We start from the raw sequence: 16,982 nt of genomic DNA, 5'->3' as shown, positions 1-16,982 counted from the left end.
CATGGAACATTTAAGATGATTTCCAGCTTAAACTATCTGTACTAATTCTATTTTGCAGTAATTTTTTTCTTTTCATTTAGAAATACAGTAGTTATGGTCTGCTAAAAGCAAAACATTCATCCTTTGTTTTCTAAGCAACCCATGAAGATGTTAAGGTATGTTAGTATTTAATAAATAGAAAACTAGCAAAGAGTCAAAGAATCATGTCCTAGTTACTCAAGAGGAGTAGCAAATGACTTGTTGAAGATGAAAATAAATAATGCTAGCAGTATCATTTAGAGCTGAAATTCTTAGAAAAGTGGAGCTAGTTCACTAAAATCATTAAGAAGAATAGACAAAAAAAATTCATATTAGAAACACAAAAAAGAACCCCAAGTTTCATAAGGGAAAACTGGGGCAAAACCTAAAATCTCATTGAGAACAGTGCATTAGAGGGTACAAATCCCTGGGAAGAAAGTCTGTCCATACAATGAAATAAACTTAAAGGTAAGCCAATGTTTTACTAGGCAAAGTAATACTGCTGTCCATAGCTTTCAAAATTAAGAAGAAAGTCATCATTACAAATTTCCATTTGTATGTAACATTGCAAACACTGCTTAGAATGTAGTTTTGATATAAAAAGCCTAATGGAATGGACCAAGTGCCCCACAATCTAAGAATGAATACTTGCTCAGTGTCACTTGTGAATAAGTAAATTCCCAACATGCAACCAAATCTCCAAATGGAGTTTGCAGTATTTAAGTGAATTTTCAAAGCTATGGCTACCACACCAGCTCAAACGCAGCTGCTTTTATGAACCATAAAGGATCTTTCAAATCATGGTGCTCACACATGGAAAAGCACATGCTCCACTTTGCCTCAGCCAAAGAAACCTCACTACCACCCTGCAAAGTACTTGGGAAATACTCCAACAATGTATGTGCCCATTATGAATTCTTTCTCATCGCTACTGCGTTTGCTATGCATTTTCTATAACCCCATGCTGCTTCTCACCTACACAGCCCTGACAGGGGAAAAAAAAAAGGAGAAAAAGAAAAAGAAAGAATTCAGTTGGTACATAAAAGGGCCAGTCTATTATACATGGAAACCACCCGGCCAAAAGCAGGCCCCCAAGAGCCATAGACCATATGTCTATAAAACTTAAATAATAATAATGACACATTAGCCCAACCATTTAATTCCTGGTCTCATTTTCACTAGGATCCCGGTGAATGCCAACAAATTTATATCTCTAACCTTACTCAGATTAAAAAGTGCAAATGAAACAAGAAGAAAGGGCTCTCCACCAAGACACATGAGGAATGAAAAAAGCATGATGTCAACATTAAAACGTCCTTCTTTCATTTCTTCTGACTTGTTTCTAAGGCTTAATATAATAAGAATCTGCAAGAACTTGACTACAAATTGGTCTCAAATACAAACACATTTTACTCACTATAAAGTTTAAATCTGTTTTTGGAAATCAGATGCTGGAAGTTTAGCCTGAAATATATTTCATAGTAAGTGACTAGCAAGTTTTCCTGACAAGGGAACATCTGGTGACAAGAGAAAAAAAAAGGAAGCGGATTGACTCATACTAACGGGCTAAGGGCTAAGTATCTTAGCTTGTGGGGTCCCCTGCGGGGAGGGCCTAGGGGAAAATGAACAGGGACAAAGGGAATGCAAAATTTTTGTCCAACTTAAATATGGTTTACTTAATTGCATGCCAATATCACACTGCAAGCCTCAGAAAAATAATGCCTTGCATATAATTAGCATGACACAACCCACAGAACAACAATAAAATTAAAAACTGCAGATACTTACAAAAGCACTCACTTTGATGAAGAAGGTGAAGCCAGAGCAAAAGGATATTAGAAGAAAACACTGCTTCATGTATGCCAATTGCTCATGAATTAACGTGTGCGGTAAAGCTATCTTTCAATTTGCACCTCCATAATGACTTTGGAACAATTAAGAACACAGTTCCGAGAAAGGAGTCATTTAAGTACATGTATGAGTTGAAAAATTAAGTGCATGCAAAGAAATCAATTTTAAGTGAATTTACCATTATATAATTCTCCCACTTTAAAATTCAGTCTTATAATTAATTTCCTTCTTAAACAGTTGAAACTAAATTAAAAGTGTTGGTATCAATAAACTATTCTAAATAAGAAATCCAGAATTTATTATTCAAATGCCCCTCTTGCACTAGGCTTTCTTAAAACTCACATGTATATAACTATAGTAAGTGTATTTTTTGCGAAAGAACTTTGATGTATGTTTCTTTTTCCCTTGAACAGAATAATACAGATTTAATTAGTTTTAAAATTTTACAAGAAAAAATTCTGAGCTTGATATATTCAGACTCAAATGACAACTGGCCTTTACCTTATGGTGGGAGATAAAGGCTGATTCTGGGTTACTAGAAATCAAGATTTGTAAGCACTCATTTATTAATTGACTTATTCATTTGTTTGCTTGTTTATTTTAAAATATGGGTGGAAGGCAACAAATCAAAAACTAGATAACTGAGTAAATTATATGAGACTATTACAAGTACCATAAAGCAAACAAAAGTGGGGAGGAAACAGTCAGGGCTGGGGAGGACACCTAAACAGATAGATGGGCTAGTCCTTGGATATAGTTAGAAAGAAGAGCTATTTCAAAGCCTGGTTAGAAAGGATGTAGCCATAGGAACGGAGGCTGTGTGATCCAAGCAGAAAAAAATCACAAATGCGAAGGGTCACAGGTGGGGAAGAGACTGGCTTATTACACCAACAATAAGAAAGCCATATGGTTAGAAAATTGGTCAAGGGCCACAGGATAAATAATGAGGCCATGGAGATGGGCAGGGTCCAATCATTTAAAGCTCTGCTGACCGTGATAGTCCTAGGACTATCTTCCAAGAAAATAGGCAGTCATGTTGAGTAGGGAGGGACATGAGCAAGTGAACTCATTTCTGAATCCTAGCTTAGCCACTTACTACTTGTGTGACCTCAGCAAATTACTAAGTCCTCTTGGATGCTAAATTCTTACTTTACAAAAGCATGCATAAGAAATCATGTCCAGTTATAAACATCCATAATTATCATTCTTGTTAGCAGAATGATATATCAAGTTAATACAATTGTTTACATTCATATAAACCTATAGTACAAAATATACCAGAGAGAATTATTGAGAAATAAGCAAATTATTTAAAATTTTCTTTTTTACTAATCAAAGAGCATCTACCTCTTGAGCACAAGAAGACATAAATTAGTACATTCAAACTCATTAGGTTTTATTGTGGCTGTAATCAGAATAATTATTGATCTTAGCTCACTTCTCTGTCCCTAATTAGTTTGCATTGTATCTTTCTTGCTTCTATCCATCAGTGGTACCTACCAACCACATCGCAGCCATGACAAGGAAATGTTCGAAGTCATAACATGCAGTAGACATTTACATATGCCTCAGTGTCTACCCTGTACCCCACCTCTCCCAAGTCCTGTATACCTTTCTACTCTTCCTTGTTAACAGAATGCCAATTGTGCTCACTGTTTCCCCTCGGGCACTGATGCATGGCTAGTGACTCAAGTGGCTGGGCATGTGAGCCACTTCAAGGGAATGTTCTCATTATCTTCAGAAGAAACTTTGAAATAATGGCAGTGGTTCCATTTTTCTGTGCTCTAGATGTTGTCATGTTTGCAAGTGACATCTGAACTGCTACAACCAAGTCAGAAATACAAAGAGAACTAGTCTTAGGAGGAAATGGTCCATGACAAGAACAGACCCTACCTTGAAAATGCCATTGCATCCCTTAATCAGCTGCTCTTGCTATATGCCCTATTTTTCACTTAAGATTTACATTTCTTTACTATGTCTATCAGTTTGAAGTGGATGCAGATGATCTTCTAGGGAAAAAGACCCTACCATTTCTCTTTCTCTGGGAAGGTCCAGGGTTAGAAGCTAGGACTCCAACTCTAGTTCAACAAGGTTTAAGAATCTTAGAACACAGGGTAATACAGCATTTTCCTCGGCATCACTGAGACGCCATACAGGCAAACACATGGGTAGCCAGTACCAAATGCTCTCCCGGTTGCGTTCCCTACCTGTTTCAAAAGTTTTACTTTTTTTCCCCACCTGTCTGGGACATTTGTTCTTCTGAGACATAAATGGAGTATAGTTTTCATGGATCTTTTGTTCCACAAGGTTGCCAACTAAGCCTTTATCCAATTATAAGATTTTCAACAGAGATGACACAAGGATATTGCAGATCTCAGTCACAGGCCAGATGTTAAGGAGCAAAAAACTGCTTCATATTCTACTTAGATCAGAGGACTAACTTGGGAGAAAAAACCACTCCAGAGAAGATTAGGATTTCAAGTTAGAAGGCAGATTTGCCTGAAAAAAAAAATCTGACAGTTTGCTGGTTTTTTTTCTCCCTTTGTGTAAAATTTCATTAAATGTTTTTACAGGACAAAGACAACATCCAACCTCCGAGCAGCTGCCAAGACCCTGTTATGTTGGAGCCACTAGCTAGGGCATGGGAGGTGGCTCTAGCTTCCTACCCGTCTGTTCTGAGATGGGGGTGGTGAGCAGGATCTCATCTTTTGGTTCCACAATGCTTGCATTATCAGACGGAGGCTTCTTAGGGCTGATTTTACCACTTGGGTCCCAGGGCAGCATGGTCTTTACTTTGATGCCCAGAACACCCTGTCTGGGGAGAACGTGGAGCATGACAGTGTCAACATAGTAGTTAACAGGGTCTCCACTGTGGACCATCAGCCCATCCACAAACTTCATGGACACCACAACCTTGCAGCCCTGGGCCCCACTCTCTTTGCCCAGCAAGCCCTCCTGGAGTTTGTAATGCAGAGACTACCTGAGCAATGGCACACAGACCTCTTGTGGCCACCTTTTCTGCATAAAGTTCTACACTACTCTCAGGGAAGCCGAACCTCTTCTGGAATACTGCTGTCAACTCTCTGATCCAATGACCCTTCTCACCAAGATCCATCCTCTTTATGAGATTACAGTGAAAAGGCCCCAACTACGAGGAAGAAGGCCAACACCAGACACCAAAGATGGTATTATTTGATCTTGGAATTCCTGAGCTCTAGACCTGTGAGCAATATGCTTATAAGTCACCCAAACTCAGGTACTTTGCTATGGCAGCCTGAAGAAACTAAGATACCATCAAAGAACAGTGTTTACTTTTCCCACCTATGTGGAGTTTCTTCTTCTTCTTTTGAAGTGAAATAAATAGTGGGGGTAGGGAATACACTCTTTTTTTTTCAAAATAATAATATGCCAGAAGGGTTGGAACAGGAATACTGTGTGTGGGAGCTGATGACAGGGACTGGAAATACGTTAAGAGGCAGCATATTGTCTAATGATTCCCAATATGCCAAAGCCACTATGGCTTGAAACCAAATTAGCCATTTTAGTCTAATATGTATTTTTCCTACAAGAAAATTATAAAATTATAAATTTAAAACATAATGGCAAGCATAAATGTAAGGAATGCAGATTTTTATACTTTCATATAGTATTTAAGAAACACTACTTGGAAAATGGAATAAGCATCATAATGGGTAAAAATTGGCTAAGAGACCACAATTAAGACCGGAATACTAAATGATGCCTCCGCTCGTGAAAGGAGCACTATCAGAATCCCACTTAATGTCTTCATTACTAATGTGCAGCAAAGGTGGAAACTCATTCAACGTGTGAATGGTCTCTAAATGTGTAGATGTGGCCGGGGCAGGGACGCCGTAGGAAAATAGATGGATGGTTAGAAACAATACAACCTAATTAGGCAGATCAGGTTGAGCAAACAGAAACATCCAAAAAGAGAAAAATGAAGTAAGACAAATGAGGAAAATTGAAAGTTACTGTCAATATATTTTTAAGGGGAAAAAAAATCCAACAGATAAAGGGGAATGACACCAGCACAAGCAGGAATGGCGAAGACTGAGGTTGTAGGAAGAAAATTACTCTATACGGTTCTCAGAATATCCAAACCCCACCAGAAAAATGTATGGAATGCTCGCACAAAGTCCTTTGAGAATGATCATAATTACAGTTACTCACAGGGAAGAGATTACTGGTAACACTGGCTGTGAAAGAGCTTTTATCAAGTATGAGTTTTACCTGACAATAGCAGAAAATAATACATAGGAAAGAAAATACTAGAGGATGGATGGAGATTGAATTATGGAGAAAGGTTGAAGTTAGGGGCATCTAAAAGCTTAAGGGACAGCAGCCTTCTGACCAAGAACATCTTGTTTGTAAGCTGCGTGCACCAAGTGGAAGAAGAGTAAGTTTCTTTTAAAAATCCATAATACTTTGACTATATTCTTCAAGAATTTCATATTGTATACAATGTATTTGATTCTATCTACCCTGCTCCTCCCAGACCTCCAACACCATGACATCCCCACCACCTACCACTGTATACCCTGACCACCCTCCTACAGCCGCCCCACCACCCATATCCCTCACCATGACATCCCCACCACCTACCACTGTATACCCTGACCACCCCTCCTACAGCCACCTCATCACCCATATCCCTCACCATGACAGCCCCACCACCTACCACTGTATACCCTGACCACCCCTCCTACAGCCACCCCACCACCCATATCCCTCACCATGACATCATCACCACCTACCACTGTATACCCTGACCACCCCTCCTACAGCCGCCCCACCACCCATATCCCTCACCATGACATCCCCACCACCTACCACTGTATACCCTGACCACCCTCCTACAGCCACCCCACCACCCATATCCCTCACCATGACATCATCACCACCTACCACTGTGTACCCTGACCACCCCTCCTACAGCCGCCCCACCACCCATATCCCTCACCATGACATCACCACCACCTACCACTGTGTACCCTGACCACCCTCCTACAGCCGCCCCACCACCCATATCCCTCACAGCTTTGAGGAGAGGAAGAGATTTCCTATCTAAGACACAGGAAAAGGACCTGAGAATCTACAAAGCAAAATACCACCGGGAGGATGCTTATCTGTTGCAGGGAAGAAGGTGAACTTAAAGGTACCACTTGGCCTCTGCACTTTATCTGGAGATCCCCTTAAGTCTTCCAGGCACCTAGATCCAAAGGTGAAAATGTAGGCCCTCCTATATGCTGAGAGAAATATTCCTGGTTTAGAAGATCCCAAATGTTGGGGGCTGTGGACCCAGACCCTGAATTTCCTGTAAACAACCTGTTATGCTTGCAGCTGCTCTGAGCAAAACAACTTGTGCTTCCTGAGTTTGTAGCTACTCTGAGCCTGAGACACTCAGGAGTTCCTGATGGCAGGAGAGTGGTTTCTGGTGAGTTTGGCTAGGGCGTGGCTATCAGTTACGGATCCATATATAAGCCGCTCTAGTACACAATAAAGGGGGGCATTCTTGTTTCAAGGATGACCTGGGTCTCTGTCTCTGTGTATGTGTGTTTAAATCTCCAGGCCCTTTGCCCGGCTCGTGGATGGTCCTGTAGAGCAGGCCCTGCACTATAGGTGTAGTACCGTAGTACCGTAGTAGTACGTAGCAGTATGGATGGTACACCCAAACCAGTATCTGAGCTCACGTTGCTCATCTTGGTGGCCCTTAGATATTTAAATTCCTTTGGATTTAGACTGTTCAACTTTCTCATGTCTTCTTGGCAGATACAAGAAGAAAGCACATAAATTAAGTGAGACTCAATCTCTCAGATGAGACAAGATAATTCTGGTCCATGATCCCTTGAATCCTCTAAGGCCCCATGAGATCAGCATGAAAGAGCTGTATTAATGGCTTTATTTCAGAAAGTTAAGTTTAATTCAATTGAACTATAAGCTACTTGAATGCATGATCTATACATGACTGTAGTAACAGAACTCCTGGCACTAGCTTACCTAAGCCACTAAACCATAATGACCATGTTGAGGGTACTTCCTCAAAGAAAGGGAATTTACAAATGGAAACTACTTTGAAACTTAGTTTCTAAGCTAAAAATATACTTCAATTATTATTTTTGAAAGCTTCCCTATCACAGTGACTGGATGACAGCTGCCTCTCGGCTCAGCAGGGTCTTGCTCTTCAGAGGGCCCTTACATCTCCCCACCAATACGACCTGGCCATTTACCCTGGACAGAGAGGGGGACCAAGCCAACAGTGACTTCAGAAGACATGAGTGAGGCAACACCACATGTGAAAGAGGAGCTGCCTCTCAGGATATAACATGGAGTGTGAGAACAAGAAGGGTCATGGGAGATGGCCTCGAGAGAGAGACAACTGGGGGCGTTCTTGAGGGAGTCACACCAGCAGGCAGTAAGAGGAGGAGGTAAGGCAGGAATGAAGCAAAGGGGCTTTGATGGTGGAGCAGGAATGGATAAATATTATATGACGTGCTGACACTGGGTCTATGGTTCAGTAACGGCAACATTTGTGCTTTAGATGGATGATTTTATGTAGATCCCTTGGAGCCCCAAGACCTCCATCTGTAGCTCTCCGTAGCATTTAGCACAGCTCGCCACTATTTCTAACAATGCTTTCTTGAGATATTACAGGATGAAAAACAGGTCGCTGACTTTAAATACGTCCAGGCTTCCAGACTGCAGAGGAGAATGCAGGAGGTTAAGATGAGAGCGTGAGTCCAAATGGGGCATGGAGAGAAAACTTTCCCCAAAGTGTCAACGATTGAAATGAATTTTGAACTAGCTAAGCAGACAAGAGCTAATAGTCAACTTCAATTCTTTTGAAAAAAATAATGTCTGCCCATGACAGGTACTCAATTCGCATTTGTTAATTATGTTTAGCTTATTTTGATTTCTAGACTGGGAGCTACTTCTTACCATATTTGCTTTGTCAATTAAAAAGATAAATCTATCCATATTAGGATACAAGGGCATAATCTTTAGAAAAATATTGTATCGGGCTGGAGAGATGGCTCAGTGGTTAAGAGCACTGGCTGCTCTTCCAGAGATCCTGAGTTCAATTCCCAGCAACCACATGGTGGCTCACGACCATCTGTAATGAGATCTGGTACCCTCTTCTGGCCTGCAGACATATGTGCAGACAACACCTTATACATAATAAATAAATCTTTAAAAAAATATTGTATCTTGAGGACTGGAGATACGGTTCAATGATTAAGAGTACTTGTTGCTTTTGTAGAGGACTCAGATTAACTCCCAACAACCAAATGGTGACTCACAACTGTCTGTATTTCCAGTTCTAGGGGATCTGATGTCTTCTTCTTCTGGCCTCAGTGGGCACGAGGCAAGCATGTGGTGTACACACACACACACACACACACACACACACACACACACACACACACGTGCAGGCAGAACACTTATACACATAAACTAAAATAAAAAAAATTTGAATCTCAGAACCAGACATGGTTGTAATCCTCATATTCGGGAGGCAGAAGCAGGCAGATCTCTGAGTTTGAGGCCAGGCTGGTCTATACAGAACATTCCAGTTCAGTCAGAGCTCCACAGTGAGACCTTGTCTCAAAAGAAAAGTCTTAGGGTATACACTCATAATTTTCCCAATTATGTGGCATCTTCTCGCTCTATTTATTTCCATAGCAAAAGTTTTAAGAACCTTCAAAAAGAGTGTATTCTGCTCACTTGAAATATGTGTGTGTTTTAGCATAAAATATACTTGGCATATCCTAACATAATTGGATAGCTACGCCTTGCAAAAACTTGATTTCTTTTTAATCAAATTTTTAGAACCATACTGGGTTTCTTGCCAGGGCTGCAAGAGTGTGCAATAAATACATCATTAGATCAATGGTGGTCTGATGATAGATTACTTGAAAGACATTTCCAGCCAAGAAGAATAAGATCAGATGTCTCATTGTGCGAAGATTAATAAAATATTGTTTAAAGCATAGATACCAAGTTAATATAACAGGGAAGGAAACATTGCAAAACAGAACGAGAACAGCCAGGGGTTTATGATGTAGGGGTATTGATCATGGATTTTCCTGAGCACTTGAGACCAGCCACACTATTATATATGCCTCGGATTAGACCTTGAGATGAGAAGGGAAAAAAGTTATAAAAAGAAAAACCAGGGGAAGGCCTGCTGCTACAATAAATTATTAAAAGCAAGCAGGGTGAGTGGGTTGTGAAGACAACAAGGAACAGAATCAATGCCCGCAAGAAACCCCAAACCATCCCCACTTCTATAAATTTCTCACCACTCTGCCTGGCATTTCACTAGAGGTATTTCTTTCCCACACAGTCCCCGCCCCACCCCCACCTGACCCTTCGCTCTCGGCCTAGTTCCTTTTTCAGAGCTAAGCATTTGTTTTCCTTGTGTAACCCAGGCTCTGCCGTCTGCAGTCATGTTTTCAGCCTGTGTTAGCGGTGTCCGTGAGGACACAGATGAGTGCATCTGTCACTCCATTCGTCTGCACCTTAAATATAACACGGACGCTGTAAGCCGGGGATACCGAGTAGGAAACACATCAATATCACCTCAGCATCATTCTCCACCCTGTCCTTTCTCCTCATTGCTGAAGCCACAAAGCCAACGCCACACTAAGACTTTTCTAGCTCAGTAACTACTTTCTACAAGAAAATACCACTAGACTGGCAAACAGAGGGACTCAAAGGAGGATTTGGGGAGAACAGTGAAGATGGTTAAAATTTCTCTGTTAGGAGAACAGATTGACTTGAAAAGTGAACATTTTCTTTCTTTTAAATGATTTTACTATGGGAATAAGGGTAAAGAAAAAAGTCAAACACTTGAAAAGAATTTATCAAATGAAAGTTAGATGCCAAAAGGCAGCCATGGTTAAAAAAAAAGAATTGTTGCATTGAAGCTTGTAATGACCTATGGCCCAGTTCCAAAAAAAGGCAGCGTTCTACGGTGGCTGCCTGCTTTCTCTTTCCTTTTCCTTTTCCTTCCTTCCTTCCTTCCTTCCTTCCTTCCTTCCTTCCTTCCTTCCTTCCTTCCTTCCTTCCTTCCTTCTTTCCTCTCTTTCTGTCTGCCTGTCTGTCCAAATGGGCATAAGTCAATGCCATTGTGTGTCTGGGGCTGTGGTATACCTCAGGTTTTATAACCACTCTAAATCCATCGACTCATGTGGAACCTGGGAAAACGGAATGTAAGTAATAATTTTGTTAGTGTAAAAACAGTCTTAGTGTAACATGACAACAGACAAGAGTAGTGCAAGGCTAAAATGCAAGTCCAAAGAATCCCTCATGTAGGCTTTGTCCCCAGTTGTGCCCCGTGACCTTTAGCAGACATCAGTTTCTCCACGCCAAGGTTGACTAGTTAAGCTCAGGGTCACCCAAACAATTATCGTATGTGCTGGCTGACTTTATAAGTTTTCCTTATAAAGTCAAATCCAATAAAAGGAAAAATGTAAAGACAATGGTTAAAACAAATAAAAAAAGCATTGTGACAAACTAAACAAAGGCAGCTCACAGTATTAGGTCAACATCTCACTTATGGGTATTATCTTCAAACATGAAAGACAGAATCCAAGTATTATCCTTTTGTGGCTGCTGTTTGCTCATCTGTCACTAAGTGGGAAAAAAATCATTGTCCTCCAAAGATTGAGTGACCTATCAAATGCCAAGTGTTCCCCTATACAGAAATCGCTCTGTAAAGGTCTCTGTGATAATCCAATAGTCTGGAACTAAATAATTTCAGTGTCTCAATCTATCTATATCCTTTTCTCATCTAGGAAGTAAATATTCTCAACATTTCTGACCTCCAAGAAGTCTTTTTCTTTTTAACTTGAACAGTAGAGAGGGCAACTTCTGATAGAGATCCATTCTCTTCAAATCTTACCTAAGAGTCTAATGTGAAGAATTTTATCAGTATGAAATAGAAGAACAGAACACACACACTGGGATCAGAAGGTAAATTAACAAAAACTAATCGGTAATAATTTATAATAAAAACTAACACTGATTTCAGTAAGAATGCAGGTAGAAATCAAATTTCAACCCACTCTGTGGTGATGAGAAATTTTACCCAATTCACGGGACAGCGGTAACTTTCAGAACACGAGTATCGTGGCGAGTGGAGCTCATGACTGGTCATCCAAGTCACTACAGTCTGCCAAGGAAACACTTGAGTTTGCTTAAGTCTGTACCATACCTGACTATATGTACACTTCCATCCTATCACCAAGAGATAATGATAGGCCTCCCCTTTCATCCTTCAGGGGAAATGATCGATAACGTGTATTAAGACTGCCGAAATCATCCCAGAGCATCTCAGAATCAAACGGTCAGCAACGTGTATTAGGACTGGCTAAATCATCCCAGAGCATCCCAGAATCAAACAGTCAACAACATGTATTAGGACTGGTCAAATCATCCCAGAATCAAATGGTCAACAATGTGTATTAGGACTGGCCAAATCATCCCAGAATCAAATGGTCAACAACGTGTATTAGGACTGGCCAAATCATCCCAGGGCCTCCCAGAATTACAAGTACAGAAGCAGAGAGTGGATGAGAACCAAGGCCGAGGAGAGGAATTAAATTATTTTGCTTCTCCAGGAAGACTTCCTTAACACTGGGACCAATTTGGAATAGGAATGATTGAATATGACAGGCTCAGGACAAAAGAGTCCCATAGTTGAGGAGAGAGTTAATAAACTAACAATTTCATAAGGCCAGCAAATGCAAAATTTATGAATAATCAATTATTATCTTATATCATAAACACAATTCCACTATTTCTTGAAATATGTTCTAGAGGTCCCTTATACCAGAACTTGCCTTGAGTGCTTGGAAATGCAGATTCCTAAGCTACCCTGGGCCCCGGAACTGAATTCCTGGACAAGAACTGAATTTCCAAGAAGCTACTCAGTTCATTTGGCTGATTCATATGAAGTTAGGAGGTTCTGTATAGCCCTTCACAAATTTAGACATATATATTAGGGATTTACATATTTTCTCCCAAATATTTATGTACCATAAAAATGAAAATACTTCTTGTGCTGAGTTCTTAAAACCACTTCAATTTATAATGAACACCACTATTAAAATGTAATTAAGAACATAAAATTATTGTGAAAAAGATCAACGATGCTTCTTGAAAGTATTGACTTTATTGTCATTAAAAGTAACTATACTATTAAAGGAATTTATAGCTTTTTAAAGTATCAGTCACTTGCCTGCAGGAACTTATTAAGCTGTTGTAATAACACTCCTCCCATACCTTTTTAGTCATCAGAAATTTTATGATAAAGCCTTTTTATTATTTTTAAACTACAAATTGTGACCATTGTTACTAGTGATTAGGCCAAACTTAAGCTTATTTCTAGCGTATAAATTCCTGAAGGCACGCTCCCTTGGAATTACTAAGGCAACCTTGACTTCCACATTGGCAATAAAGTTCTATTTACTTCTATTAAAGTATGTGTGAGCATGTTTGTGTGTGTGTACTGTGTGTGTTCAAAACAATTTATTTTCAGTGCATTCTCTGAAGCAAAAGAAAATAGTTTGTGATATACATGTCCCTGCAAGACTGTAAACTAGCCTTACTGGCGACATGACAAACACATTTCTTCTCAGGGAATTATTTTTTTCCCTCTTGTAATTCCCCCTCCTCAAATTATGACTACAACTATCTCAGAAAAGCCAGTTGCTCCTTTCTAGAGACAGCATTCCCTTTATCTCTCTCAATAAAACTGCAAGTCCAGGCCAAATAATGGACGAAAATAGAAGTCAGGAGGGAGGCTTTGTTTGTAGCGTGCTGTTTTGCTAAGGGTTGCCCCTTACCCACGATCCACCCCGGTGCTTTGGCTGAAGGGTACATGCTATGTTTTAACAGATGGGCTGGCTGGCGGCTGCTGGGCTGTAAAACAGGAACGTGGAATCTGCACTGAGTAGCATTGAACTGAGTGCTTGTAAAGTTCACGGACACATACTGACCCAGACAGACCAGACAGATGCTGACATGCTCACACACACACACACACGCGCGCGCACACACACACACACACACACACACACACACACACACACACATGATCACATACCTCTTAGCTAAGAGGGTTCATCTCTGTAATCCAGGGGAAGTTCAAGGCTGAGTTAATACTTCATTTATTTCTACCTCATTCCCCTATCAATCCTGCACATATATACAGACGCTCTGATATGTGTAAATGTACCCTCACATCTACTACATAAATCAATGTTTTATATATTTTAAAATAACGAACTGCTTCCAACTCCTCCTGATCCATCTCTCTCTAGTACTCTTAATAAGCTCTCACGCATATCAAATAAGAATAACAAGACAATACTGCCCTGAATTCTATTTAGTCCATACAGAATATAAGCGCTATCTATGCAACTGCCCTCAGAAAAACAAGCAGCTTCTACCACAAGAGAGGTAAGGAAGAAAAAAAAATGCAACGCAGGCTTAATCACAAACGTAGTGTCAGGTTCAACCTTGAATCCTCTGTTGTCAGTTCCTGTCACAACTTCAACACTTCAACACCCAGGTGCTTAAACAAACACCACCAAACCAGGCTGGCAGACTCTCAGCCTGGCCTTAGCCTCTGGTCCTAACCAAGTTCCTCAGACACACCTTGTTGTGGATGTGGAGGTCTGCGCACCCCAGGAAGAGGGGCGCCCAGTCAAGGGTTGACAGGCAGCAATTACTTCCCAAACTTTAACGTTCAGTACGGCTGTCAATTTCTTCGGATCTGCAGAGTACGGAAGGGGCCTGCTGAGGTCCCCGGAGGGTCCTTCCAATTCTCACTTGGAACGCGACCGGCGCTCGCAGCGCACGCCCGCTCGGGCGCCGGTTAATGTTTAGAAACCAGTCGCAGCCATCTAGGAACTGCTGTGCGCTCACCCAGGCGTCCCCGAGCGCCGTGTCGCCGCCGCAGAGGGGCAGGGGCGCGCCCGGGACCTAAGGGTGACTGCCACCAACGCCAAGTCGGTGCCGACGCACAGTCGCGTCCCGGGCCGAGTTGGGATGCTTTGAAAACCAGAAGTTCGGAAGCCGGGACGCTGGCAGCGAGTAAGTGTCCCCTGCCTTGCCCAGCCCTCCCACGGTCGCCACGCTCCCACCCACTAGCACCGACGCCGTCCCCTGCTCGCTGGCAAAGCGGCGCCGAGGAGCGGCTTGCACGACGCGGCCACTCACCCTCCTGGCCCAGTGCAGACACCAAATCCACGCCCCTGCTGCAGATCTTCAATCCCAAGTTTCCTCGAACCTCCTGCTGCTTGCGCCCCGCAAGACCTGGGCTCATTGGAGCTAGTGGGGCACCTGACGGGGATCGCCGCAAGCCCGGCGGCCGCCCGGCTCAGCAGTCGCCCAGAGCGCGCTGACAATTCACGGACCCGCTCAGCGAATGAGGCGGAACGCCGCGCTGCGCTGACTAGGCGCCTGGGGGGCGGGGCCGTAGGGGCGTGGTCTTCCTCGGGCCAGCCCCCGTAAGGCGGGGCGTCCACTAGCATCTGACTGGCGTTGTCCATAGCCAATCGTCGGGAAAGCAGGACTCTTGGAGGCCGTGGGTGGTGCCTACCGCGTGGTCCCGCCCCTCGGTCACTGTCCTATCGTTTACGGCCGAGCGTTGGCCGGGAGACGCTCTGGCGACCCGACCCGTAAGTTGGCGGTTGTGAAGTGCGGTGCTACTCCAGCGTGGCCTGATGCGGTGGGGTCGCCCCGGGAACGAGGCTGCGACCAGAGAAGGCCCTTGCTGCTGACAGACGGCTGGAGCTCCCAGAGCCGTCGCGAGTGGGCATGCCGCGGAGAACAACCCTCGTACCTGGCACCAGTAGGAGGTGCAGGATTTGGCCCCCAAAGACGCCGCATCGGTCTGAGGACTCTGAGTACTCGTAGAGGGTGAGTCCCATCAGATTCAACCCTACTGGAAATGGCTTTAAGCTCCGAGAGGGGAAACACTGTGGCCAACCTCCGGGAAAGTGCAAAGCAAGACTCTCCCTTTCCCTCCACACCGCTAGGGACCCTTTGCAAAAGCCTGATTTTTCTCACGCCCCAAGGCGCCCCACGCACTTCCCATCCTCCCCAGTAGGTTCTGCTGCTGTCTGCTTGGCCCTCCAGGAATATCAAGAGGCCAGAATCATCCATCTTCTTGGACAGAAGACCGCAGAGCAAGCTACATCTGTCGGATTCTGCGTTCCCCTCTCTCCACTTCGGAAATCCTTGATTCGGATGAAGAAATGAAGCAGCTTATAGTGGAAAGTGCGTTGGGAGCCTTTAGGTCGTTGTCAACTTACTTCCGCTGCTGCAGTCGTGCCAGAATGGTCTTTTTGGCCAGGTTTGAAGGCTGTACATACATACACACACAGGACTGGGGATCGAAGGGAATGTACAGTCTGAAGCAGATACCTGAGTATTGCCGTCTAATTAAGGCTTAAAATATGAGCATGTCCTAGACTGTCCTCTGGTGTGGGGAACAGCCTATCTGGCCTAGACCTGTACCCATCACCCAACTCGTGTCAACAGAGATGAACAACAGAACAGAAAGAAGCCAAGGTTGCTGCTGTTCTGCCGTTCACAGGCCCCCACCGCACCCCACCTCTTACTTGTGCTTGCTACCCAAGAGCTTCAGATCACTGTCTCGGTTCTGGGAAATCCTAAAGGGTCTCTGTTGTCACTCAGCACAGGTGGCCGCTCATATATGAGAGCGCTGCAGGTGTCATTTCAATGGCCACCTGGCTGCCACGAGTCCCTGCATTGCACAAGCTCATTGTCATATGATGTTTTACTCTTTTGGCTTTTTGAGGGGCCCGCCATCCAGCTCCCAGCTGCCCAATAAATCACACAGAGAGGCTTATTCTTAGTTATGAAGGTCTGGCCTTAGCTTGGCTTGTTTCTAGCCTGCTTTTCTTAACTTATTCTATCTACCTTTTGCCTCTGGACATTTTTCTTTCCTTACTTCGGTATATCTTACTTTCACGCTTACTCTGTGGCTGGCTGAGTGGCTGACCCCCTAGTGTCCTCTCTCCTCTTTTTTTTTTCTGCTCCTCCTGGAGTTCTCCTAT

General features: G+C 42.9%; 1 protein-coding gene and 1 pseudogene across 2 annotated transcripts in view; both read right to left on the bottom strand.

The window, feature by feature from the left end:
- The window catches only part of Marchf3 (membrane associated ring-CH-type finger 3), a 143,838-nt gene extending 128,485 nt beyond the window's left edge, over positions 1–15,353 (bottom strand). The window contains exon 1 of one of the 2 annotated variants that reach the window (XM_075968632.1): positions 15,118–15,353. The gene's annotated coding sequence lies outside the window, so the exon portion shown is untranslated. The remainder of the gene's footprint in view (positions 1–15,117) is intronic. The other variant, XM_075968631.1, reaches the window with a different exon arrangement.
- LOC142848965 (small ribosomal subunit protein uS3-like) lies at positions 4,504–4,984 on the bottom strand (annotated as a pseudogene).
- Positions 15,354–16,982: the final 1,629 nt, after the last annotated feature.

This window comes from Microtus pennsylvanicus, chromosome 4 (assembly GCF_037038515.1).
Source record: "Microtus pennsylvanicus isolate mMicPen1 chromosome 4, mMicPen1.hap1, whole genome shotgun sequence".
NCBI lineage: Eukaryota > Metazoa > Chordata > Mammalia > Rodentia > Cricetidae > Microtus > Microtus pennsylvanicus.
This window is presented reverse-complemented; position numbering and strand designations above follow the sequence as displayed.